This window comes from Acanthaster planci, linkage group LG02 (genome assembly GCF_054643075.1).
Source record: "Acanthaster planci isolate LZ-2023a linkage group LG02, COTS_SCS, whole genome shotgun sequence".
NCBI lineage: Eukaryota > Metazoa > Echinodermata > Asteroidea > Valvatida > Acanthasteridae > Acanthaster > Acanthaster planci.
This window is the reverse complement of record NC_141778.1, coordinates 21,517,241-21,543,957: the sequence shown is the minus strand read 5'-3', so window position 1 is coordinate 21,543,957 and position 26,717 is coordinate 21,517,241. Positions and strand designations below refer to the sequence as shown.

Genomic DNA, 26,717 nt, shown 5'->3' with positions numbered 1-26,717 from the left:
TGCGCCTTTTCAGGCTACAATGGGGTAAAACCCAAAGCTAATATTGATTTGACATCCATTGCATTCTCGATGTCGTTTTCTGTTGTTGAAATTCCAGCAACTAGGGATTGTTTCTTTCTTTCGTTTTCATTTCATTATTTTCCTGCTTGTATTTTTTGGGCAGAACTGTCTGACTAGAGTAAGTGATCGATCAAAATAACATTCACATTCAAGAAAAGGAGCTGCAGATGCAACGCATTTGTGGCAACTTTTGGGGTAACCCACGGAGATATGGGACGTATCTTTTGTGAGAATTTTTCTTTGAAAATATCAAATTACTCTGCAGTTAAAACCCAACGAAATTTGTTGTTATAACAAATGGAAATGTATTTCCATCAATAAAATAGGAAGGCAAGTGCCACCCAACTGTGCCACCCCTGGATCTCTTACTATTGAATCTCCGATAATAAACATTATACGCCTGACAGCTTCTATACTGAGATCACTGACAAGAAATGGACCCACGACGGTTGGGATCGGTTTCACTGTCGAACATTTTGGAAATGAATGAAAATAAATCAGCATCAATCCTGCAGCTCACTGCAGTCAAACCTAGAAAATTGCCTTGTGGCAAGGGACAGGGACATGAAAAAAAGTGGTTAGGGAAAAATCCAAAAGTTATGCGGTGTTGACCAAGCATTCAGGCGCACGGACTCCTTAAATTCGCTACGAATCGCAGTTACCGGCTTCCATATAGGACTCTTCTGGGATCTCGGGGTTCCCGGCCCAACGCACTTCCTCCCTGCCCATCCATTTAACCCCAAAAAGGGTTCGAGCGACCATGCAAGGGAGGAAACGAGGACAAGCCCCTAAGCCCTGGCCGCCGAGTCGGCCATAAGTCTCGAACCTGTACTGAGGCGCTCACCTGGACTTCGCGGACAGTGCCAGCCGCAGAGCTTACCCGCTAGGCTAAGGTACTGCTGGTATTTGACGGGGGTAAATTGGAGTCTCTTATAACTACTGACGGCAAGCGTCGGGAAAATAAAAAGTCAATTCTGGGATTCGAACCCACCGTCTAACGATCTGATAACCACGAGCGTAACCACTTGGCCATCTCAGAGATACTGCTGTGCGCTGTTCGTATTAAATAAGGAGATAACAAAGTCATTCAACTTACTGCACAGAATGTTGCTGTGTAAATACTGAGTGATTGAAACGTGATCCGCCCTGAGCCGAAGTGCACCCTCACCGGCGAAAGAAAGACAGGTGGCAATAAGTTTTCCAACTGGGTTCTAACACGCGTTCGGCGTGCACGTGAAATTAAAAATCGTTGCGCGTACTCAGCGTGCTCCGCGTCAACGCGCATAAACTTGCGAACCTATGCGGTGCGTGAGTACTAAAGGACTGTCGATTTCATTTCAAAACCCGCCCTCTTTTATTCATGCTCGGAGCGGATATAATGGAGATCAAGGGGTTACATGCATTGATCGCCATTTGCATGGAGCCATGGAACCCGAAGTTAACGCACAACTTCTGCGATCGTCTAATGGGAGCCTGCAAGTCGTTGCGCGTCCGCCTTTGTGACGAAGTCACTTACGACTGGGATAGGGAGCGCGTACATCCGCTCTTTAAAAATGCAGCACTCGCGCACGTGATAACAACCGCAACGGTACACCACCTCAACGGAAAAAAGGAGAGTTACTCGTATCCTTTGTCATTTAATTTTTCATGGTTCACCATTGCAATGTTTCATGTGAAACCCAATCAGAAAGTGAAAAGATTTCACTGAAATCTGTACTGCATAGAGTAATGGCAATGGTTATTATCCCAAACTACTTTCAGCTCCAAAGCTTTTCTATTTAGTGATGCATTTTTACATAGGCCAGGAAATAGTGGTTTTCTTATTGACTGGTTCAAGTTGGAAGCAGTTTGGTTACATTTATACTTGAATATCATGGTTTGCTGGCTTACCTGTGATAGAATGAGTTCCACTGCCTTGTCCAGCTGAAGTATGTTAGTTTACTGCAGTGGCATGATTTCTCAACTTGCAAGATGGCAATGACCTGAAGGGCAAGGTGTGTGTGTATGTACTGTCATGGAATCACAACAATGATGAGAATTATTGAAGGTTTCACTGGCAAGATGGTATCCATTCAGTTCTTCTACAATTATAAGTCAACCAGTCAAATTTCATAACTTGTAACTCTTGATTTATTCTGCCAAGGAGTGTCTGTTTACTGTAGGGAAGTCTCAGAACAAATTATTTAGGTTGGTACCGTTTATTTGTCATCTTTTGTGTCCTTGCCACAAGTAAAAATACTACATTCTTTGAGACTTGTAGTGTTGATTTACACTCAGAAGGGTTTTCAAATACACAAAGCAATGGATAAATTTGTGTGATTATACTGCTATAGGACTGACTTCTAGCCTAACTGGGAATTTCAATAACATCTCTGCTGAATTGTTTTGAATGTTACCATCTAAGGATAACAAGAGATCTTCAAGAGGTCTTGTTTAATAACAGGTCTTTGGAAAATGTTAGGGGAAGAGGATGCTATATGTTGTATGGATTATCTTGACTCAGAGGGATAAAATTGAAGGGGACATGCATCCAGTATTTTGTAATTTTTGTATCTAAGAACCTCTTTAGATAAAAAGTAAAACATCATGGTGTGCCAAGCAATCGCTGCTAAACTTAAGCACTTATGGCAAAGAGTGTGCACAAGAAATTGTAAACTTACCTGTGGCTTTTGCTTTTATTTTGGCATTTTAAAATGTTGAGAGCTTGTATCCCAATGCTGAATGACCTGTGAGGGGCAAACCTATAAATATGACAAAATAATTTACGACCAAAACTTGTTTCTAAAATACAATTACAGAAAACACTCAGGGATTTTGTAATTAACATTTTTTCTATGCCAGCAGTTTTACAGGTTTTCTTTCAATATAGCAATTTGTAGAGAACTATGAGACCGTTTCACCCCACCAAGATCCTTCTAATTAGTTTGGGTTAAAAAGACCAGTGATATAAAGTTCTGAACATGCTGAATTTGTTTTTACAATGTCAAGTTTTCTTTGTACAGACACAAAAGCCCACAGGGCCGGAAATAACTTTATGTTCTTTTTTTCTAAAGTTACCGTCGTTTTCAGTGTTGGTGAGTGTGGCATTTTCAATCAACACTAACATCTTTTTAAAATGTCGCTCCCCCATTCACAGTGCATCTGCTCGGCGTACCTGTTTTGGTGTTCAGCACGAAGGACTGCAAGCCAAGCTTCTTCTTTGCAAAAGATGTTTTTGCTGACTTCTCTCGACAGGGAATAGCGTTCTTCGGTATTTTTTTGGGCTCTCGGAGTTTAACTTCCAATATCGACCGAAGTCCTCCGTAGTAGAAGTTTTCCATAATTCTGTACAAGCCTATGAGCGCATTTCTAACAAAGTTTAGGCCTAGTGCTGCGAAGGGCCGGCGGCATCAACGCGCAGGCTCGCTCCATACTATTAATTATCCCGTATTGTGCAGGGAACCATGCGGGAAGTTGGCCCATAGGCCGCCTACGAAGCTCTGGGTATAAACAATGCAAGTGGCACGTGCTTTTCGTGTACTCCCGCTTTGGCTGCGTGCAATAGACCGTATTTGCGGCGTCGCCAATTTCAGTCGTATTCCTGAGCGTACAGTATAACTTTGAAATCCTTAATGTGATGGAACCACGTGATTTTGGGGGTTGGAATGAAATCGTAGAATATAGTTGGGTTCTTTGAATTTAATGTTTTCAAATAAAGACGCTACGTTGGGGAATACGACTGAAATTGGGGACGCCGCGAATACGGTCCAAAATGGTTTTGTCTGTAGTTGGCCCTACACGTCAGAAAAATCAACCAATCAATGGCAGTATAGCAAAGTGCACAAAACAGTCGAGTCATGTCTGCTGAGTCAGGGTCAAACGTCACAATGCATAAGTATAGAGCATAGGCTGTAGATTTCCAATGCTCAACTTCGTCTCCGTCTCAGATAAGTCACCAACAGCTGATGCCTGCGACGGAGCCAAAGTCCAGTATTAAAAAAGCGGCTGATCCAGCCATTACTGCGGTGATACAACGTTCGTAACGTGTAGCCGGGTGTTATGCGCGCCATTACATGCCTCTTTTGACCAATAGGAAGTCGAGAGCTGCTAAACACGCGCGTCAAGCTCTGGAATTTGCATCTGATGCATGATGTCTAATCAGGTTAGTGTTTGTGATAAGTCAGAAATTGTTGCACAACGAAGTCCCGTGTTGTATACTTTTATTGCCATGGACAGATACTATGAATGAATGTCACTTTTCTGGAAATCATTCAGGTACGTTCTAATAAGTCTCATATGTGTGGGCTGTTTAAGACCATCCCTAAAGGAACGGAAGGGTAGGCCCTATAGTTGTTTGTCCCACTTTGTAATATATTAGACTAGGTATACCTGGCCAGCATGCTTTGATGGAGTGGACCTTTTGCATTGGACTGTTAGTAACATTTCAAGGGAGATGGACACTATTCGTAGAGAATTTTAAATGCGATTGTCAGGCTTGTCGTGCAACCTTTGGCTAAATTTAGCTTCAAGTTGGCCAGTTCTGAAGAGTTCTGAAGATTAACTAAAGACTGCGTGACTTCAGTATCAAACTGCAATCTTTAATTCATTCCATAAGGAATAAGTGTTATTCTACGCATGTCTGGAACTAATCCATGTGGTTATCACTTTCATATACATATCCAACTTTTTTCTTAAAAAAAAAGACTTCAAAGCGAATGTCCAAACCGTTCAAACGGAAACATTTAACAGGGACGGCCCTCAAATCTAAATGAACCAAACACATTAATTTATTCACGCTGTATTCATATTCAAGGACTATTTTCCGATACTAAAAAGGCAAGGTAACTTGTATGATGGATGAAAAGGCGAGTGTGCAGTAAATATATACAAACCCTATGAGACTGACAATCGGGCAGAGAGTCGCACATCCACACCGAACCAGCCGAATAAACCACATCAGCCACAGTAAAACTTTGTCCCCAGACGTCTTTTCGTCTAGATCCATATAACCTGTCGGGTAATAGTTATTATAACGCTATGATGAGGTGACTGTAAGAAGATTGGAAACGTATCCTCGGTCCTCTTATTTCTGCGCACGTAAGGCTTTGAAACAGGGTTTCCAGAAAACTACAATGCCGTTGAAATTTCTTTTAGAGGTGATTTTATTTTCACAACTCACAGTCTGTCATCGAAGCAACTTACACGAAAAAGTTACATCTTTTGGTGCCCAAGAGTAGGCAGCTTTTAGTGGGCCCGGTGCGACCACACGCGTGATTAACAATTCCTGCCTACGCAGCTGGTCACCTTTGAAATCTACGGTGGCCAAGACGTGCTACACAAGATTTATTGAAAGGCGAGTCCTGATGTTTGGGATTGTAACAGCATTGTAACAAAACAATTATTTATTTCTTTTTACACATAAAGTAAGATTACAGGATTAATTTCCAACATTCTGGGGTCCTTTGCTAAATTTTGAACACGGACAAAAAAATACATTCAAGTGACTGTTGGCTGTTCAATAGTGCGCGCGTCCGCAAAACGTTCACTGAAACGTGAGGGCGTAGAAATAGGACTGCGTAGATTTAGGGGTCCTGACGATATACAATTTTCTATGTCAATGAGCAAGTCAAGATTACATATGTCTTACGATTATTTTTGGTAGTGGTAGACATCGTAGCTTGGTCTGATATCATCAAACACGCGTAATGGAGTAGTAGGAAATAGCCGATTCTGATCCACACGCCCTTTTTACCCCCTTTCACCCATCACACTCACCGGGGATTCCAACTCACCTTTTGACCCCGGTGCACTTTTGCTGTAAACAACTCGTGACTACGCTGGGGATTTCCACTTCACTGACCTTGAACTTTTGACTAGCACCGATCGCACCAGCAATAACCCACAAACAAAAAGGGACTTCCCGTCGGCCTGAACTCGTGACCTCTACTTAAAGCGTGGCTCTGTTCAAAGCAAAACACGCTGATGTTTACAACCGCCTTAAATAAATGACCTATATATAAAAATAACAATATATAAAAAAAACATGTCAAGTCAAGTCGATAGAAAAAATGATAAAAATTTTAGAAACCTATATATAAATAGAGACATGAGCAACCTTCTACACAGACCGATACTAAAATATTTTACTCGATTTAAGAAGGCGTTTTTAGAAGATTTTGTCAAACGGTATAACCTTCCGCTACTGGCACCAAAACGTAAACATCATACACGATCAGAAGTAATAAACGCTATCAAAGAAGATCAAAAACAATTTAGGTACCTCCCGCGTCAGTCATATCGGCAGCTGTTGAAAACGGTACAAAAATATAATATTCCTTTTGCAAACAAAGACAGATACGTCAAACAGGACTTTATTGAAGCGATTAAAGCTTACACTCAGCCCGAGGAAATTGCGGAAGTCGACATTAGAAACGTCAGGCGCTTTCAGGGTAATTTTCGCAATTGGGAATTGATACCTCGTTTCTTTGAATACGACCTAATACACTTTTTTGATTTTTACAAAACTTTCATCGAGAAAAAAGCTTCGGAAGAACTGAAAGAAATTGGTTCGTACAAATTGCAAACAAATATCAAAGTTCAGTTTAGATTGGAAAACCTGAAAAAACTGAATTTGGCGTATTCCCTTTTCCGAGCGACAACGATGCCGTCGCAAATAAAGCCGACGTTAAAAACGCACTCGCTGAACAACGCCAAGCGCAAATAAAAGAGGTGGAAGCTCATACACAAAAAGGCTCGGGTTGGATCTTTGACAAAGTCGTCGCTTTTTACATCAACGTGGTTAAATATAATCCAGTGGGTTCTTCTTACATTCCGTTGCCTAAGGAACTGTTAGACAAAAAAGCAATCATAATCGTCCAAAATAAAGATCAAGAATGTATCCGATGGGCGTTGCGGGCAGCTTTAAAGTTATATTCAGACGACGTCAAAAGACAGTTGGAAACAAATCCAAAATATAAAAGACATGACGAGCGGCCTTTGACTTACCGGTCAGAATCAGATGGTTTAAATTTTACAAACATAAGCTTTCCAACACCGATTTCACAAATCCCACGTATCGAATCGCAAAATGGCTTGGTGATCAATGTGTTTGGTTACACCAAAAAGACGGTCTTTACATTCTTTAAAAAGCAAGCGTCCAGAAGAACCGATCAATTTGCTTTACTTTAACAAAGGTGACAAAAATCACTACTGTTGGATTAAAAACTTTTCTCGGTTGACGAGTGATATCGATCATCTCTAGCATAAGAAACACTGGTGTTTTAATTGCATGTCGCATTTACAAACGGAAGAAAAGTTAATGAGACACAAAGAAGATTGCCAAGGCTTAAACGTCCCTACATGTAAAGTTGAAATGCCGGTCAAGGGCGAGAATATACTCAAGTTTGAAAATTACAAAAATAAGCAAGAAGCACCTTTTGTAATTTACGCTGATTTTGAGTCGGTTTTGGAAAAACTACCACCAGCTAAATCAAATACTCTCAAAACACAGATTCACAAGCCCTGCGGATATTCGTACGCGGTCGATAGATGCGATGGAGTTTGCACTTGCCGAAAAACATTCAGAGGCCAAGATGCGGCTGTTAATTTTGTAGGGTCACTTTCTCAGGAAACAAAGAAGATCAACGAAATGTTTAAAAATAAAGCGAAATTGATTTGGTCACCCGAGTTACAAAAAATCTATGAAAATTGTCATAGATGTTGGATCTGCGAAAAGTTGATAGATCGAGCAAAGCGAGCGGGTGAATCTCACTGTCAATGTGATATTCCAAAAACACCAGAGACAAAAGAAGAAAAAATCAAGTTTTGTCGTATAGTTAAAGTTGAAGGCAAAGATAAAGAGTTCAAAGAATGGGTATGTTTAGATTGCAAAAAGCCCATCAATAATTTTAGAAAGGTTAGAGATCATTGTCACGAAATGGGGAAGTACCGAGGCCCAGTGCACGCCAGTTGTAATCTCAAGTTAAGAATAGTGGTCGATCAAACACCCATTCCGGTGATTTTACATAATCTCGAGAAATACGATGCGCACTTGATTATGCAGGGCGCTCACGAATTTTACTGGAAATCAATTAAGTTGATCGCTAAAAATACCGAGAACTACATTCGTTCTCCTTTGGCCAACTCAGATTTTTAGACTCCTTTCATTTCATGGCGGCTTCCTTAGATCGGTTGGTTAAAAACTGTTCATCCGATGATTTAAACTTACTCTGCAAAAGGTTTCCAGAAAACACAAATTTACTCTTGGAAAAGGGAATTTACCCCCATGAGTACACCGATTCCTTTTATCGGTTCCAAGAGAGACAACTCCCGCCAGTAGACGCTTTCTATAGCTCTCTGAAGCAGTTAGGAATAACCGAGCAAGAATACGCTCGTGCAGAGACAGTATGGCAAGCCTTTGGTTGTAAAAACTTGGGAGATTACCACGACCTATACGTGGAAACGGACGTGTTATTGCTAGCGGCTGTTTTTGAAAACTTTCGGAGGGTATGTAAACAACACTACGGCCTTGACCCAGCCAACTATTATACGTCACCAGGTCTGTCGTGGGATGCATTGTTAAAGCATTCGGGTATACAATTGGAACTACTGACAGACATCGACATGCATTTGTTCTTTGAAAGGGCCAAAAGAGGTGGTATTTCGAGTGTGGGTGCAAAGCGATATGCAAAGGCCAATAATCCAGAACTACCTGATTACGACCCAAATAAGCCAGAGTCACAGATCATGTATTTGGACGCAAATAATTTATACGGCTGGGCGATGAGCAAATATCCGCCTGTAGGGGAATTTACCTGGGAAACAGACTTAGAAGAATTTACTTACTATTACATCCAAGAATTGCAACTAACTGACGACTACGGTTACATGTTTGAAATCTCTTTAGATTACCCGGAACGTCACCATGACAAACATAATGACTTTCCACTTGCACCCGAAAATACCTCGGTACCAAACGAATGGTTTTCGAGTTACCAACAGGATTTAATTGGTAATAGCGAAGTGAGCGCAGTGACCTCAGTAGACAAACTCGTGGCCACTTTGGACACCAAACGAAAATATGTGTGCCATTATCGTACATTGCAAAAATATCTCAAACTCGGGTTGTGGATCAAAGAAGTTCACCAAGTATTAAAATTTCGTCAAAAGCCGTGGATGAAAAGCTATATTGACAAAAACACGAAATTGCGCAAGAAAGCAAAAAATGATTTTGAAAAAGACTTTTTCAAATTGATGAACAGCTCGGTCTTTGGCAAGACGAAGGAAAAGGTCAGATATCGAATTGACGGTCATTTACTGAGGGACGTACAAGATGCTGACAAATACAAAAAATTAACTTATAAACCGAATTATAAATCTACGGTGCCGTTTAAATCGTGCGAGCTTTCGTTTGTGGAAATGTACCGAACCAAAACAAAATTAAATAAGCCAATCTATTGCGGTGTAAGTATTCTCGATATCTCAAAAACGTTGATGTATGATTTCTACTACAACGAACTAAAATCAACTTTTGGTAAAAAGTAAATTTACTTTACACGGACACTGATTCTCTATTAGTTCAAATCGAGCGAAGCTCCGACGATTTAACTGGCTACCTAAACGAAAAGCGCAATTTGTTTGACTTTAGTAATTACCTGCCCGATCATACGCTTTACAGCACCAAAAATAAAAAAGTCATCGGCAAAATGAAAGACGAATTTGGTAGCAAAACAATTTTAGAAGCCGTTTGCATCAGGCCAAAAATGTATTCGATCTTAACTACCGATCACAATTTAAAGAAGGCGAAAGGGGTTTCCAAAGTAGTAACCGAGAAACGGTTAACCCACGAGATGTATAAAAGCTGTCTTTTTGACCGGGTTTCTTATTTCAATAAACAACAATTATTTAGATCGGATAAACATCGGGTGTTTACGATCTCTCAACAGAAACTTAGTCTGTCACCGTTGGACACAAAGCGCTACATATTACCGAACGGAATCGATACGTTGGCTTACGGGCATAAGGACATTACCTAATTTGGTAATTCGGTATCTTCGGGCACGACCTGAAGTTCCTCTTTGACGAAACTCCTATTTGGCCCGTTTAAAAGGTAATATAAAGTGGGACCCGTTTTTACCCTCTTGCCTTTCACTCGTTTAAATTGACTGGTGCGCTTTTCAATTTGATAGACGTCCACGGACCAGACCGGATCTGTTGCCCTTCTGACGGTGCCTCCCTCTTGCTCGCCCGGGTAATATAAATACCTAACGACCGGGTCTGGAGGAAGTTGAAGTTCTCTTTGGGTAGCTCTTACAGGTGCAACCCGGTGTTTGGCTCGCTACGCTCGCTAATTTTATCGCTTCTGCAGGAACGGCATCGATTAAACGCGTTTTTTCCTCGTTTAACGATTTCACGACCTGAGGCAAACGCTCTACCCATTCCACGTTTCGCTCACCCACGTTTATCATTTCTTGAGCGTATTGGTGGCCAAATAAACGCTCGGCTAAAGTACTGTTAAACATTTCCACGATTCCATGAGATCTGTGTACCCCAGGTTCACCCACTTGAATTTGTACTTTATTTTTTTTGTCATTAACTTTTTAAACTCGCCTTTGAATTCAGATCCCGAGTCTACCATTACGAATTTGGGCCAGGTCAGAGGTGATCGCTCGTAAATTTTCTTGGCGCTTCGGTTACATGTTCGGCGGTTTCACTGGTCAACGGTTAAGCTTCTTTATACCGCAAACCCACGTCTAACACGGTCAAAGCGTATTTAAACGTTTTTCTTTTAACGCGGTCCCAGGGTAAATACAAAACGTCCATTTGATGCGCGTAATTAGGTTCGACCGATTCTGATTGCAACATTGTAGGTCTGGGTACGTAATGTGGTGCGGGTAGGTATATTTGCCAAACGGCCTGCTTTTTTAGCCAGTTTCTGATAACTGATTTGTCCGCACCGGTCTTTTCGTGTAGATGACCGACCGCGCTTTCTCCTCGCCAGTAACCCTGTGGGCTGTAAAATAGTTTTTTAAATTCTCTCTCCATTTTAAAATAAGTTACGCAAATCGATAAGCTAACAGCCCCACCAAAGCCGTCCCGCCTAAAATCCAAACAAACTCGCAAATCTTTAGGTCTTCGGAAGGCTCGTAAAAATCGGACAACTGAGGCTCTGGCGGTAATGGGGTAACCAGTTACTCTCGAATACGCCCGCAACACTTCGTCCACGTTTACAAATGTTTGCTGACTCGCGCGTTCTTGTCGCATTCGTTCGTTTAAAAAGTCTAGCATGTGTACGCGGTTTCGCTTTCGTTCGCTCGCTACGCTTGCTTCACCTTTTGATAAACTGCTGAATAAAACATTTGAGCCCGTGAATGCCAAGGCGTTTACTATCGCTCCTCCAACCATCATTAAAGCACTAGCCATTTTTAGAATAAGGTTAAATTAAATATGGATAACGAGCAAAGCGAAGCAACGAGCAAAGCGAGTGTTACCGAAATTAAAGATAAATTAATCGAGAGTCAAACCGATCAAGCAGAGATTCAGCAGATGCTGGGTGATATTCGCGCCGATATAGATCACATCGGTGATATGGTTTCAGAGACCCAAAGTGAAAAATACGAAAACCTGTTTTTTGTAGCGGGTTTTACGTTTGTTGCATTTTATTTAATTTTAAAAATAAAATAAAAAGCTAAACTGTTTTATTTAATTTTAAAAATAAAATAAGAATCGTAAATAAGAATATTATATATTAAAAGTAAATATGTCGCAACAATACACCAAAAAGCTAAACCCGAGTCGCAGGCTTAAAGTTCCTCGCGCGATCAAAGGCGAAAGGAGGGAGGTAACCATTACGCACAACCCGAGCACCATAGCCGCGGGTCACACGTTAAACGTAAAACTTCCAGCTCTAGGCATAGACGAAGTCATGGTACCCGGCACGGCAAAGTTGGCTTTTAAACTCGATCTAGACGGCGCCTCGGACGATGACCGGACAGTTTATAACAACGTGGCTCGAAACTTGATTTCAGAAATTAAAGTGCGTCTTCAAGGCACGGACATCGTAAGTTACCGGGATGCAGACGTATTTCACAATTTTAAGGACAATTGGCTACCCCTGTCGCAGACTAAAAACATGGCGTATTATGGTCTGGAAAGGGAAACCTCGCCAAGATACGTCTAGGGGCTGGCGATGCTAATGCTGCTGCGAACGACGGTAAAGACAAAGCGATCGCCGACGCTTTTAAAAACAGATACGCGATTCCACTGGACACACCTATGTTGACGGGTCACGCTCCGCTTTATCCTTCGTGGTTTAAAGAGCCTCTAACGTATCAACTGACTTTTAACGGGCACGACAAAGTGGTCAACTCGTCAGATACCGCCGCAGAATATCAAATTTCGGACCTGACCTTGGAATACGAGGTAGTTACCAATCGAGATCTGGCGCAAACACTAAAAAATAAAAAAACGATGTATTACATATTTGACCGGATTCACTCGTGGAAAAAACAGGCCGTAAACAAGAGTGACACGCTATGGAACATTAGCATCGACCAGAGTATCAAAAGCTTGAAAGGGGTGTTAATTTTGTTTAGAGACCCGATGATCAAGAACCCGCAAATATTTTACAATCCGCACATCACAAAAACGATTGTTACGGTCGAAGGGAGACCGAATCAACTGTACTCGCAAGGTCTGTTTGAATATCAACATTGGAATGAAGTCACTAAATATTTCGGAGACTCGGACACCGAATCGGCTAGAGGGACCGTCAAAGATTTTAACTTAACAGGAGTAGACCTAGCCGGCTATCTAAAAGACAAGTACGGTCTGTGGCTCGATTTCAGAAGTTCCGACGACAATTCGGCCCACGGATCGGGTAGACCCCTAGGCGGTGGTGGAGATATCGCAATTCAAATGGAACGTGAAGCCGAAACCGCGGGGGCGCTCACGATGTACGTGTTTTTGGTGATGGACGCGCAACTGACGGTGGAAGAAGGAAACTTCAGGAGTTTGGTTTATTAAAATTAAATGAACGGAAATTTTAAAAATCCTCACTGCGCTTTGATCGTGGGTAAAACTGGGTCGGGTAAAACTCAGTGGATTTTAAATTTGTTGGAAACCGAGTATAGGTTTACGTTTGAAGCCATAGTCTTTATCTGCCCGACGCTTTTTAAAAACAAAAGGTACTTGGACCGACTGTGGATATACACCGACGAAAACGTTTATCTTTGTGAGTTAGATCGGAGAAGACTAGAATTAAACGAAGCGATTGAACTTTATCAAAAAATTTTTGACGGGGTTTACACTTTGTTTATCATCGACGATTGTGCCACCGATCAGTTTATCAAGTATCGAAAGAAATCTAAAAGTGGTTCTGTTTGCGCCCTTAGTAAAATGGCTTTTAGCGGTCGACATTATCTTCATTCGTGTTGGCTTCTAACGCAAAAGTATAATTCGGTTTTAAAGGATTTTCGCGAGAATACCGCTTGGACCGCGATATTTACATGTAAAGATCGATCGTCCTTTGATCAATGTCTCGACGAGAACGATGTAGTACCGGACGAAAAACGAGAAGAAATTAAAAGACACCCACGCGACGTTCGGTTCAGTAAGTTGACGTTAAATACAGAGCCACCCGTAAGTTATCGCGTTCAATAAAAATGAGAAAAATTTTTAAAATCTATTAATAAAAGTAAAAATGATTAAAAGTAAAAAAACTGCGCGAAGTGTCGTTGGCTCTTGGACTTGACAAACTTTTCCATACAGAGAACGGGTAAAGTCAATTCGACCTGTAACGGCTGCATTGAGAAAGTACGAGCCCATCAAGAACAAAACAAGTGTCCACACGGGAGACAAAAGCATATCTGTAAAGAGTGTGGGGGTACATCGATTTGCGAGCACGGGAGACAAAAACATATTTGTATAGAGTGTGACGGAACATCGTTTGCGAGCACGAAAAAAGAAAAACGTAAATGTAAAATTTGTAGCGATCCAATTAAAGTAACTATTAAAAATTGGATTAGCGGTGCTATACAATCAGATAAGAAGCATAATCGATTTGATCCTGACCGGTTTATTGACACAGACTTTTGCCGCGGACTTATTAAGGACTATCCTCGTTGCTTTTACCCTGATTGCAAAGCTCAGATGCAATTTTTAGAACATAAAAACGATCTTTGTACTATTGAACGATTAGATAATAAAATTGGTCACATCAAATCAAATGGCGTACTTTGCTGTTTAAAGTGTAACCTCGCTAGAAAGAGCGATAAGCTAATTGTTACCTCGTATAAAGATTTGAAAGCTAGTTCTTAAGTATTTATTTATTTGCATTAAATTAATTCTCTTTAGTTACAATCGGGCTAACTCAGCTCGGTTGTAACTAATTTTTATTTTTATTTATATTAAATGATAACAATGCTAGAATATGTTCAACTATTTATCCAGTTAGTTATCGCAGCAAACTTGACTTACTACACCTATGAGTACCTACGCTTCAAACAAACGTACAACGAATTTAAAAATCATATAATTAAATGGACAACATTAAATCTATTATTACCGAATCAAAAACAGAATCAACCTCGAGCGTAAAAGATAGACTCTGTTCAATCGCCGAAGCTGGCGAAAGTAAAAAGTACTTCGGCAAAGAATACTCGATCAAGGAGATTGAAACCATGTCATCCAAAGATCAAGAAAAATTATTCAATTTGTACGAAGTTAAGTTTGGCAAAGAAATCGTTAAAACTCTCGGCCACGCTATTTTGAGCCTTTATTCTCGCTTGCTAGGGATAGCTACCCCGGTTGAATTTTTAGGCTTTAACGTCAACTTAAAATCAGAAGACGCGCTAACTAAAGACTTAAACGACGACCCAATTATCATTCAGACCATGGGACACCTACTCACGGAGATCTGTTACAAGTACGGGGTTTACCTGTCCCCACTTACAGCAGCGTTGATTACAACAAAACATCTAGAATTCAACAAAAGTTCTCTTATTATAAAAGAGGATGTCAACGAACGAAGTGAACCAAACAAACGAATCGAACCAAACAAACGAATCGAACAACAACCAAATTCAGACGGTAACTAAAGCCAAAAATCCAAAGCGTGTAGAACAATGTAAGAAATTGGCCGAGCATAACAAAAAGATGAAGTAACAGCTCGCCAAGATGAAATTAGCGGGTGAAGAAAACACCGAGGCAAAGCAGCAACCATTATCTAGCTTTACCCAAACGGCCTTTGAAAACAGAAGCTTGATATTTGGTGGATTGGCTATCTAGGGGGTTATTATCTATTTAATTTGGAAAAATAAGTGTTCTACTTCTCGACAAGTTATTCAAAACGAGAAGCGGAGCGAGAGATAATTCCTAACCAAGAACCAATTTTGGATATGAAATGAATTTAAGATTCCTTATATTAAATATGAGTAACGCTAAATCAATCGACGTAAACGGAATCGCCAATACGGTTTACCACGGTGCAGTCGTTTCGGGAATTTCTATTGGATATGCTATGCTATCGAGCAAGCTATTTAAAATCAAACCGCCGGGCCTAAATAAATTATCTGCCGAAGAGGCGTTGAAATTGACCTCGCTGTCTAGCGGTGCCCTGTTCATCCAAGGTTGGCTGGTGTCACAAGGTATCCTGCCCGCGAGTTTTCCTATGAGCTGTTAAGTTTTCTTATTTTAAAGTTAAAGTGAAATGGCTGAAGGAGGAGTTGATTTTGAAGAAATACCACTAGAAAACAAAGAGGAGACCGATCAAGACTCGCAATTGGAGTGGGAGGACTTAATACTTAATCCAACGCAAACAGAAACGTCGTTAGAAGACCCTGATTTTACACATCCTATTGACGTTGGGCCAGACGAAGAAGATGAAATATATGGCGGCTTAGAGATCGAAAAGCGATACAACGAGTTAATTAAAGACGTCGATCCTTTACACGAAACAGAACTAACAAGACAAGTCAACTTAATGGATCTTAGGCAATTGTTACGCGAATCTAAAGTGAACGATTTTTACTCAGCTATCAAAAAGGAAACTGGTTACGAAACAGAAATTAAAGACCCAAATATTTTTAATTTAGATAGTAAAGATCGCCTGTACGTAAAGTTTGAAGGCAAAAAAGTTCTTTTAACCCAAGAAAACAATAGTGAAGTATTTCTTAGCCTAAATACTATTAGACAAAGAACAAACACAGATTTTATAAGACGCGTTTTAGGCTTGCGAGATTACGTTCCCGGCAAAACAAAAGAAGAAGCTGCTCGGGTGTCTCGTAAACTCGCAGAACTTCATTCCGAGAGCATAGAATTGGTAGAAATACCCCAAGAAGCAGATCTAGCGGCGACATCGTGGAAGACCTCACTCGTGACGTAGACGTTCAATCCGAAGGGTTAAATTACAGAGAACTCGTCGCTTCAGATAAATCGTTACAAACGGTAAAAGGAGAATTAATTTTAAATCAAGGTAAATTAGATGAGTTAGACGCAAAACTTCAACAATTTGAAGCCCAGTTGGAAGAAGCGACGCCCGAAGGAGAACGTACAGAACTTCAACGGCAATTGGACGACTTACGAGTCGAAAGACGGGGTAGATTAGAAGTCATCAATAGAAACACCGATCAATTGAGAAGCCAAATTAATCGCATCAAGGAAACGACTGAAAAGATCATGAATTCAGATTTGACACTACGCGAAAAAAATTCGAACGATATTTAGAGAGCAAGGTGTCACGATCGTAAGCATTTTAACGGCTTTTAGTTTAGCCGTGAGTACCATCGTTAGTAGTATCGTAGCTAGCGTTAGAGCTGTTGGAACTCCTAGTGTAACGCCTGAAGCGGCTCCTCCTTCCAAACTTGGAATTACCGATTGGATCAAACGTCAACTGTGGAACCTGGCAAACGTGTTGAAGAAACTCGGGTTGAAAGCTTTAGGCGCTTTGCCCGGGGTCATAGGTAGCAATTTGAGTTGGATTTTTAACGTGGCGAGTAAAGCGGTCGGGTGGGTGGGAGAGCACGTGTGGACTCTGCTCGTAGGCTTGGGTTTTTTTATTTTGACGTACGTGCAAAAGAATGGGTAAAAAGGGCCAAAAAAATTAAATCTCACCTCAAATTTGGGGTGAGATTTTTTATGCCTTAAATCAAACCGTTTATGTGAAAACCTTATATAACGTAAAACCAATGACACCCACGACAATGGCTCCGATGGTTAATGATTTTTTCGTTGTGATCGTCTAAGGGTTTGCTTAAAACTGGCTTTACAATTGGCTTTACAGTTGACCTCGGTAATTCCCCTTCATTAAAATCAACTTTTAAACTCGCTCAGCTCGTTGCTCCACTCGCTTCCAAATTTAAACTTGGTACGTATCCAGTCTTCATATCCGCAGTCGCGACTTGTAAATTATTGTTATATCCCTCAAACGTACCGATGCGTAAGTCCATGTCCGAGGGCACCAGGTACAAACCCGGAGCAACTACGAAGTTTAAAGGCGTTTTTGCGTATTGTAGCGAAACTTGAAATTGGTCGATCGACTGTTCGAGATCGGGGTCCGAATTAATTAAAGACTCCACGATCGTAATAAATTGCCGTCGCGCGTCTAATCCGGTGCCTGTGGCTTAAACGCTGGTGGTCTTGGTATGCGCCTGTGCCCCGAGTAACGCGTAGACGTAAGCTCGAATTGATTCGTTTACCTTGGTGATTCCCACGCCCGTCAACCGAGACTTTTTAGGAACAAAATCCCACCAGGCCAAAGTAACCGCGTCCGACTGTGAAATCCAGGTGACCGTGTAGGTACTCGCGTGACCGGAGCCTTTAGGCGGCTTAGCCCATCCAAATCCCATGTAAGTAGATCCCGCGTATTTACCGTTGGTCACGTGTAAGTCGTGCGCGTCGTAGTTTTTACCCGGAACAGGTATATCCATTGTCGTAATAATAAGCAGTGCCTAATCCGTTCGACAAAGTGTCTTTTGTTTGTTTATACGATTTATTCGGGTCTACTCCGTATAAAAGCACGTGTCGGTAAACTTCCGATGGTCGTAATTATTGTGTAACGCGTCAAATACGTCATCGCTCGGAATGGGCATCACGCAGTCGTAAAATATTTTTCGTACAGTGTAATACACGTGAAAGTTAAATAAAGCCGAGACGTACGGATTGGGGTTGGACAGCAGATCAAAACCCACACCGCAGGCCGTCGTCGCGCAATAGACCGCGAAATTAAATTGATGTTGGTAAAACGATATCGACTCGGTAGACCATCTATTTACCGCTTCGTCCGTGGTTACTTTCGGTAATTTATACGCGTGCGTTAAATTTGGAAACTCGGCTGTAAAGGAACTGTCTTCGTTGATTAAAATATTTAGACTACTAAAATTGCTTCCCATTTATTTTAAAAGAATTTTAAAGGAGGGGCCGTCGGGTTGCTCACTTCACCCGCTTCTCGATAAGCGGGTGGATTCTCTTCATATTTAACCGACTTTGTAAAACTTATTCGCCAAGTTTTTTCATAAGATCTTTTTTTTAAAACCGCCGACCGTTCGTTGGCTAGCGCTTCTGCTCTTTCGTTGACTTGACGTTCGAATTCTTCTTTAGACGTTTCGCTCGCTTTGCTCGCTTCCAATTTTGTAGACGTACGCGATCTGATCTTTTCTTTCATCTCGTTAAACTTTTTCAGCTCGGATAAAATAAGGACAAATTCTTCCTGGGATATGTCACCATCTTCAATCGCGTCAGATACGTATTCCTCGATGGTGGTTAATTTAGCGTCTGCCAACATTCGAATTTGGTCGTGTTTTTTAGTTTTGTGGGTGAGTCTACGGGAGGCGTACTTTAGAACCGCGTAAGCGCCAAACATACCGATAGCAATGCCTTCCATCACAAGTCAGACGGGTCCGGTAACGACACCCAAAATGGCGGGAATGCCTACGGCTGCCGATGTGGCTCCAATCGCTTCCACGCCGTACTCCACGTATCCGAGCGCGGTTAAGAGTCGTTTGATCTTTTTGTAACTATTTTCCCTCGCGTCGCGTTCTCTTTGGATTTGAGATTTAATTTCTTCGATCTTTCTGAGTCTGTAAATTTTGGTTTCCGCTTGTTCAGCCGAGTTTAAAGTCAAATCCGGGTATATGTTAGTCGTCATCTTATTACTTTTATAATTACGCGTTTTAAAAAATGTCCAACTCGATTAAAATTTGCCGATGTTATTCAAGAGCTCGCCTCTATCGTTTTTAACAGAAAAAGTCAACTCATTGATGTTCCTGTCGATTAACTTTTTAGGCGTTTCACAGTGATTACGGGTGCGAGGCTCTGTAGCTATCACGTACAGCACGTCTAAAGATTGCCCGTTATAAAAATTGTAAAATGTATTCAATTGTTTGCAATGAATAAACGCGAGTTTCAATGGGTTCAAATCGTACTTGCCTTCGTAAATGACGTTGGGTAAAAGTTTTATTTTGGGTAAGTTCAGTAGCTTGGACACTTCTTTATGTAGTCGCAACTTGAGATTGGGGTCCGTAATGGCCAAAGTCACCCGTTTAGATTCTGAGTGAACCTTAAAAGAAACGCCCGGTATCGAGTTTAACAAAAAGTGAAACCAGTCTATGCCGTAATAACCGGGGGATACCACGATGCTTCCTCTTTGGCCCTGGGGTAATGGTTCGGATGAGCTTCGCGAATGAAGTCTGTCGTATATAGGTCCAGTTAGCCCCGTCAAAAACAGTCTTTTAGTTAATTCTCTTCTGGGTCTCCTGGGTGTTACGGGGGAGTTGGTGGTGGTAGTAGGTCGAGTCGGTGGATTCACTCCGCGAATTTCTTCTAAGGCTTGTCTTTGCCCCTCGAGCAGTGAAGCTGATTTGACTTTTTTATCGTTGAGATCAAAAGCTAAACGAGCCCGCGTTTCTGATGGTTGTCTTTGGTTTAACTGATCTTCTAAAGTTGCGATTTCTTGGTTTAGCTGCTCAATTTCATCAGCGATGATGCTGAATTCTTCCGCTAACTCGCCTCTTTTATTTGCTTGGACCAATCTGTTTTTAGCTGTTTGTACTAATTCTGGATTGGGAGATGCGTCCGTTCTTTCCACTGAGGGTATACCGGGCGGTCGTTTGCCAAGTACCCCCGCTGGCCTACCGTCCAAGTTTGTATCCCACTCAATTTCAGTGGCGTTTGTTACGTTAAAATATTCAGCTTCAAACTGAATATTCTTTACTTGGACGACTTTGTCGCCTTTGGTGTTGTTGATCTCGTTTTTCAATCTAAACGTCTGCTCGCTCTCGGTCAAGTAAAACGTGTGAGTCTCCATTTTATTCTATACGTTTCTTTTTTGGTCAATCTATACTTCTTGTTTGGCGAGGTTAAATTTATCGAGGGCGTTTTTCCAGTGCTTATCTGAGACTTGAAAAAGGTCTTTCACTTTAGATCCGGTTTCCCCAGTGACGCCTTGATAACATACCGCGATTAAAGCTTTCAACGGTTTACCTCGAGAGATCTTACCGTTTAGAACTTGGTTTAACTTGTAATCTATTTCACCCTCTTCGCCGTTTTTAAAAGACAGATTATACTTCTGCAACGTTTTTCTCGATTTTGGTGGTGGCGGTTTTCTCCAAACGTGATGATTAAAGTACCGATCTCCCATGTCTGCTGGGGTGTAAGAAGTGAGCGAAGCGAACCCAAAAATTAGGCCGCAATGTTTACAAGCGTTTCTTTCATCTATTTCAACTATTTGGTGATCACAAGCGGGTATCGGTTGACTTTGTTTTTGTGATCCCGCTATGTGTACTTCCTTTAGATTCAGCAAGTGACAAAGTTCCGCGTCAGTCATTTTATATAAGGGTTTATTTATTTAAAGTAAAAAAAATTTAACCGATATAACCAGTTTAACTTGTTATATCGGTTAAATTTTAGTAATACTCGTTTCTTTTCTTTAACCAAAATCACTCACTTTCTTTCATTTCCCCTAACTCTTCCCAAAAGCATGGTTTTTCTTTAACCGTGAGCATAGCCGTCGTAACCTAACGCTCGCTCCGCAAGAAAGTGAACCGTGGGCACCGAGATGAATGTCTCTAAGAGAAATCAAAGAGAGCGCGTGACATTTTTTATTTACAAAAAGAGCGCAATCGATTTCTTTAAATGACTTGTCCACCAAAAAGGCATCATAGTCGATCTTAACGTACATCCTACTTTTATCGGTAAAAGCTGGTTTAACTAAGCAATTCATTTTATTGGGTAGGTCGTCTAGTTTTTGAGACACTTTAAAAGAGTTACGCGTACTCGCGGGTAGATCTTCTAGCATCTTATCTGGTAAGTTTTCAAAATATTTATAAACTTGGTCATTTACACGTAATAGCAACGATTCAGTCTCGGGGGATATCTAGTAACAAATTTGATATTGACCAGTAGGTTCCTTAGTACCATATTTGTAAACTGGGTTGACTCCGTAACAAGGGTCTTCGAGTCTAATAAATAGTTGTTTGTTTTGGCCTTAGAAAAACGATCTTAGAAAAACACTTTGTTGGTCTTAAAATGACTAAATATTTAGGATCAAATGGGCCATAGGTAATTTTTGGGTTTTTGTTGTCGGCATTTAGACGTTCGTGGTCATTTGAGACGATATATATTTGAGTTGACATGTTCTATTTATAATTAGGTTTCTAAAATTTTTCTCATTTTTATTCAGGCGGGATTTCTACTTTAATTAAATTTTCGACGTCAGCGTCGTATTCAATAATTAATCCAATTTTGTATAAGTCCGCGTCGAGTTTAGTCGATGAATCGGACAGTGGCTCGTTCTCTCGCGCGTGCCTCAGCTTTTTATGCTTGCCGTCTACGAGCACCACGTGATCCATTCCTTACAACTCGACACAATTTACGCACCAGGTGCAGTAGGTACAACCAAAACATTCGATACAATGGGCGCACTCATAACAATCCTTGCAACTGTCCAAGGCATTTGAATTTCTGCAGTCGTATGAATTAAAACAAGCCACGCAATTTATACATCTACCACAATCGTCGCTGGTGGAGCAGTCCTTACATCTGACGCAGTCTTGGCATTCATGACAATTGTGGCATTCTTTACAATCGATGCATTTGCCTAAACTTTTGGAATTTAAACAACGAAGGCAATCGTACGAATTTCTCGTGTCTTTGCAAAAATAACAATTCACGTTTGTAGTTTTATCTACCATTTATTTTTATGTATTTTCATTATTGTTTGTTTATTTTTTTAATCATTTTTTATGACGGGCCAGCGACGGAAAGTCCCTTTTTGTTTGTGAGTTATTGCTGGTGCAGGCCGGTACAAGTCACGAGTTGTTTACAGCCGGGGTCAAAAGGTCAAGGTCAGTGAAGTGGAAATCCCCGGCGCTAGTCACGAGTTGTTTACAGGAAAAGTGCGCCGGGGTCAAAAGGTGATTGGGAATCCCCGGTGAGTGTGATGGGTGAAAGGGGGTGAAAAGGGCGTGTGGTCCAGAATCGGTTATTTCCTACTACTAATGGCCATCGTATAAATCACTTTTTCTAGAAACTTTCCCAAACGCACTGATCGAAAATGTTTTTTTTCTCTCAACCTGCTGCTTGAGGGCGTTGGCGTATTTCGTGACATCCCGAATCCCTTTTTTTTTCAGTTAACAAAACTATCCTACTGGAATCTACCACCGGAAAAGCTAATTCAGATTGTGCACCGTTGGATCGATGCGATTTTGATTCAAATTGACCAAATTTCTTCTTATTTTTTTTTTCGGTGGATTCAAAATGAATTCATGAAATCAATGCATTAAGGGTGAATCTTTGGTGGTAGATTTTTGTCTGAGAAAGTTATTCTCTATTTAACATTATTTGATAAAATTAGTGCTAATTTTGCAATTTCGATTTGTTTCGTTGTTAGATAGGGTCCGTAAGATCCACTTTTTAAAATACTGTTCTGATATTTACTGTTGCTTAAAATTCTTCCGAATGGAGGAAAAATGTGTGTTTCGTAGTGTTGTGTTTAGATCCTTCCGAAATTTCTTTTTACTGGTACACTTGGTGGTATTTTACGAGGTTTATCAGTGGTTGAAAAAGTCCGCGCTATAACGTCGCCTGCTCGCATGAAAAACCGTTGTCTGCTTGAACGTAAAGTGCACATGTACGCTTGTAATGAACGTTTTCTCTGTGGGGCATAGACCATTGATCTCCAATAGACTTTGAAAACCCTTACACTGACGTCTCCTGTGTACGCCGTTTTTGCTAATTAGTTGGAAAAAAAACAAACAAAAATACAAAACAAAAAACGGCCAACTGCAATCACCTCCCATGTAATCCTACCTCTGTTCATGCTGAACAACCTGGTTTTGTCAGCTTTAACTACTACGGGACCTCCCCTGGGCAAGAAAAAAATCCAGCCGGTCCCTGGCCAAGTGCCATTCGGTATTTGTTTATATATTTATTGTTTTGTTTACATCAATTCGTGCCTGGCTTGCCCTGGCCTTGGCAGAGGACATCCATGTAGGAAATCAAAACCATTAAGAAGAAAATACATGCTCAAAAATCAACAATAACGGGATTATAAGACCGGAGTCACCACAATCCCCCATATAAAAAGTTAATGGAAAAAAAAAACCCACATAAGCAAGGAGGGGTAAAAGGTCACGTAGCTTCCGTAACCCTTGTGCGGTCTGCCTATGGGGATTTTACATTGATCACGTTCGATATTTTTTGGAAGAATAATGCCTTTCTGAAACCACCCCATGAAACACTCATGTTGGAATTTTACCTTTGTTTTCTTCAAGTAATATTGGGAAAAGTACGCTGGAGATGGGTATACGAATTTTATTAACAACCTTTCACGCGGGGCGATGTCGTACCTAGGTCTCCTTGGTCATGCACGTTTGTTTTCACTCGCCGTGCTTTCTTGAAAACGAGATTGTACAACCTCGCAAAGATTGACCTACCTGCAGTCGATGGGTTCCAGATTCCGTTGAGTTGACATCACGCGTTTGTTGTCAGCAAAGGCTAAATAAAATATTAGAATCTTTCGTAAAAGTAGAATATTGCTTCATATTTATTCCCTTGGAAATAATGAAAGTATGTAAATATTTTGATCTGTTTTATTTCGGCTTTTACCGACAGACCACTATAAAATTTCAGATCGTAAATGTTCGTGTGCGTACCAGAGTGCGGCATTGCACTGTTCTTCATGTATTTTAGATTTTCGAAAGTTGCGGGTCAATTTTTGGCAGGATATTTCCCTTTTAGATCAGGTAATTTTTCAGTTTCTATGAATTGATATTGTTAGCAAGTATATTTCAAAGCCCTTTTTTTCGAGTTGGATTTTTTAAGAAGAAACTGAACAAAAAAAAATTACAAATTCTAAAAGCTATCCGAGGGTTTCGGAAGCTGTCATCAGGGATCAACTTTCAGGCTCTATTAAATCGGCAAAACAAAAACAAACTGACTGGTTTCCATCAAGTATCTTTCCAACCTAGCAGTTCACAACTCTTGGCGGGAACCAGTCTTCCTTTTTGTGTCTGAGGCCACAACACGTGCTCTAAATGCGCACGCAGTCTGAATTGCAATGGCGGACGTTTTGAAGGTGCCACAGAATTTGTGACTTGTATTTTGAAGCAGAATTATTGGGAGAGTATGAGCTATTTCTTCTATTCTTCTACCAGACGATACGAGGGTTGGTTAGTTACTGCTACTTGGTGGGTATTATTTTAATGAATTTGAAACCAACAGGCCAAAATGCACATAATGTACTTGTACCATTTATTGTTGACATCAATCTGTAGAGTGTCGGAAAAAAAGGTTTATTGGCATGAGTCACGTTTTCTCTTTCAGCCGGTGGTGTATTTAAAACAACAACAACAAAACCAAGAAAAAAAACAACTTCAGAAAAGAGTAGGAAAGAAAGTAATCTGTATATTTATTAAATGTTATCACCAAAACCCAAACAACACCATGAAATAAAAACAAGGACAGTGGGATTACTGTGAGTAGGTTTTTTTCATAGAGGAAGGGTACAGAAGTACATGTACATGTAGTTGCAACTCTGGAACTTGAAAGTGTTCAGTGATAGGAGCCGAGTCAGACAAATAAAAGAAAACATTCCAAAAGTGCTGATTACTGCCTGCATCTTAGCTGGACAAGCAAAGCCAGAAATATCCTAGCAATTGTAGTTTGTTGCTTGTATAAAAAATAATTCAAATAATTGCTGTGAGCAGGAAATGGAGAAAATACCTGACATGAGACCTACTTTTGCCATCGTAAATAATTTTTTAAAATTTGGATGCACTGTACCATTATCCATGCAAAGGGTGTAATGTTCTCTACCCTTCAATACATTAGTGTTCAAAGACTCGGCTCAAATTTGGCTAAGACTGGCCAACAAATTGTTGACTTTTACTGGAAAGCTAAGTTCGTAAGTAACAAAATGTGCTATTTCATCACAAGTAGTGATCATGAAATCTCATAAATTGTACAAATTCCATAATAAAAATGATTCAAACAAAACACAAAATCATGTCAACAACCGGGCTGCTTTTTTTCCCCAAATAACTCCAGAAGAAAGTGCTCATGAAGGGCAATGACTGCACATATAGATTTAGGGCACACAGGTTAATACAAGCAACTGTGCAAGCATTAAATTTGATGTTGTCATGTTGAAAAGGACCGGAAATCTGTTAAAAAGTTGGAAATATCAAATATTAAAAAGTTGGGGCGGTAGGGATAATCCGGTGTGGTGGTGATGATAATCAAGGAATTCATTTGATTTGCCCTAATGGCAAATATATTACTACATTCCTCCCTGCCTCGCTGTGCATTTCTCCAGACATGTCGGAAGTGCTGGTCACTTGGCATGTACTTTTGCTTGGCTAACATTGTTTTATTTGTTGGATTTCAACCCTGTTGACTCTGAACAATGTTATTTTAGAAACAAAAATTAGAAAACAAGGAGCCATTTGAATTTTCAATGTTTTAAATTGAGATGTTTTTCAAAATGGTGAATGGTCAAGGTAAACAATTGGAAATCGAAATTCACAAAATAAGCAAAAAAAATCAATCTTTTGACTTAAATGGACAACGCACATGCTCCAGTGATCTTTTCAACTTCATTCCCATTTATGCATGAATGACCTGTATATCATGTACATGTGAAACTCTTTTGTTGAAGGTGGTTTTTCAGTAGACTTTGAAGCCATCAGTTGAATAAATGAAGTTTCACCAAGCAGAAAATGATGTGATTTGTTAGACTTCATGTTTATATGACAATTGATTAATTCTCCAAGACTGCAGTGTTTGTCTGATCGTGCTACCCAGCCATATTGGTTGTAGAGCTGATATGCACCACAGTATGAGGAAAAAAGGTTCATTAGGATGCGACATTCTTTACTTAGCAAAATGCTATCCCTCCCCGGCAAACTCGTTGGTAGGTGGTTTAGACATCTGTACTAGAAAGCAGGAGGTTGTGGGTTAGAGTCCCACCCAAGTATGTTTGCAAATTTTTCACAAGCTCTCGGACAAGTGCCGAGTACAGACCTTTTTCCTGTGATGTGACGATCATGCTGGACAGCCATGTGTTGTGATGGTAATGAGTGCATAGTGTTGTGATGGTAATCTACTAACTCAAGATGAACTAGTCAAGCATGCAGTGTTTGCATGTGCGCTTGTATGTGGATGAAGCTGCCTGTAGGAGTATATGT

General features: G+C 40.6%; 1 long non-coding RNA gene across 3 annotated transcripts in view; it reads left to right on the top strand.

The window, feature by feature from the left end:
* Positions 1-26,717, top strand: part of LOC147800008 (uncharacterized) — a 47,802-nt gene that overhangs the window by 5,351 nt on the left and 15,734 nt on the right. Inside the window, exon 1 of one of the 3 annotated variants that reach the window (XR_015424473.1) lies at positions 24,184-24,275. The exons of 1 other annotated variant lie outside the window; for it this stretch is intronic. This is a non-coding gene — a long non-coding RNA (uncharacterized LOC147800008). Of the gene's footprint in view, positions 1-24,183; positions 24,276-24,524; positions 24,720-26,717 lie in introns of those variants that run through there. One more of the 3 variants, XR_015424472.1, reaches the window with a different exon arrangement.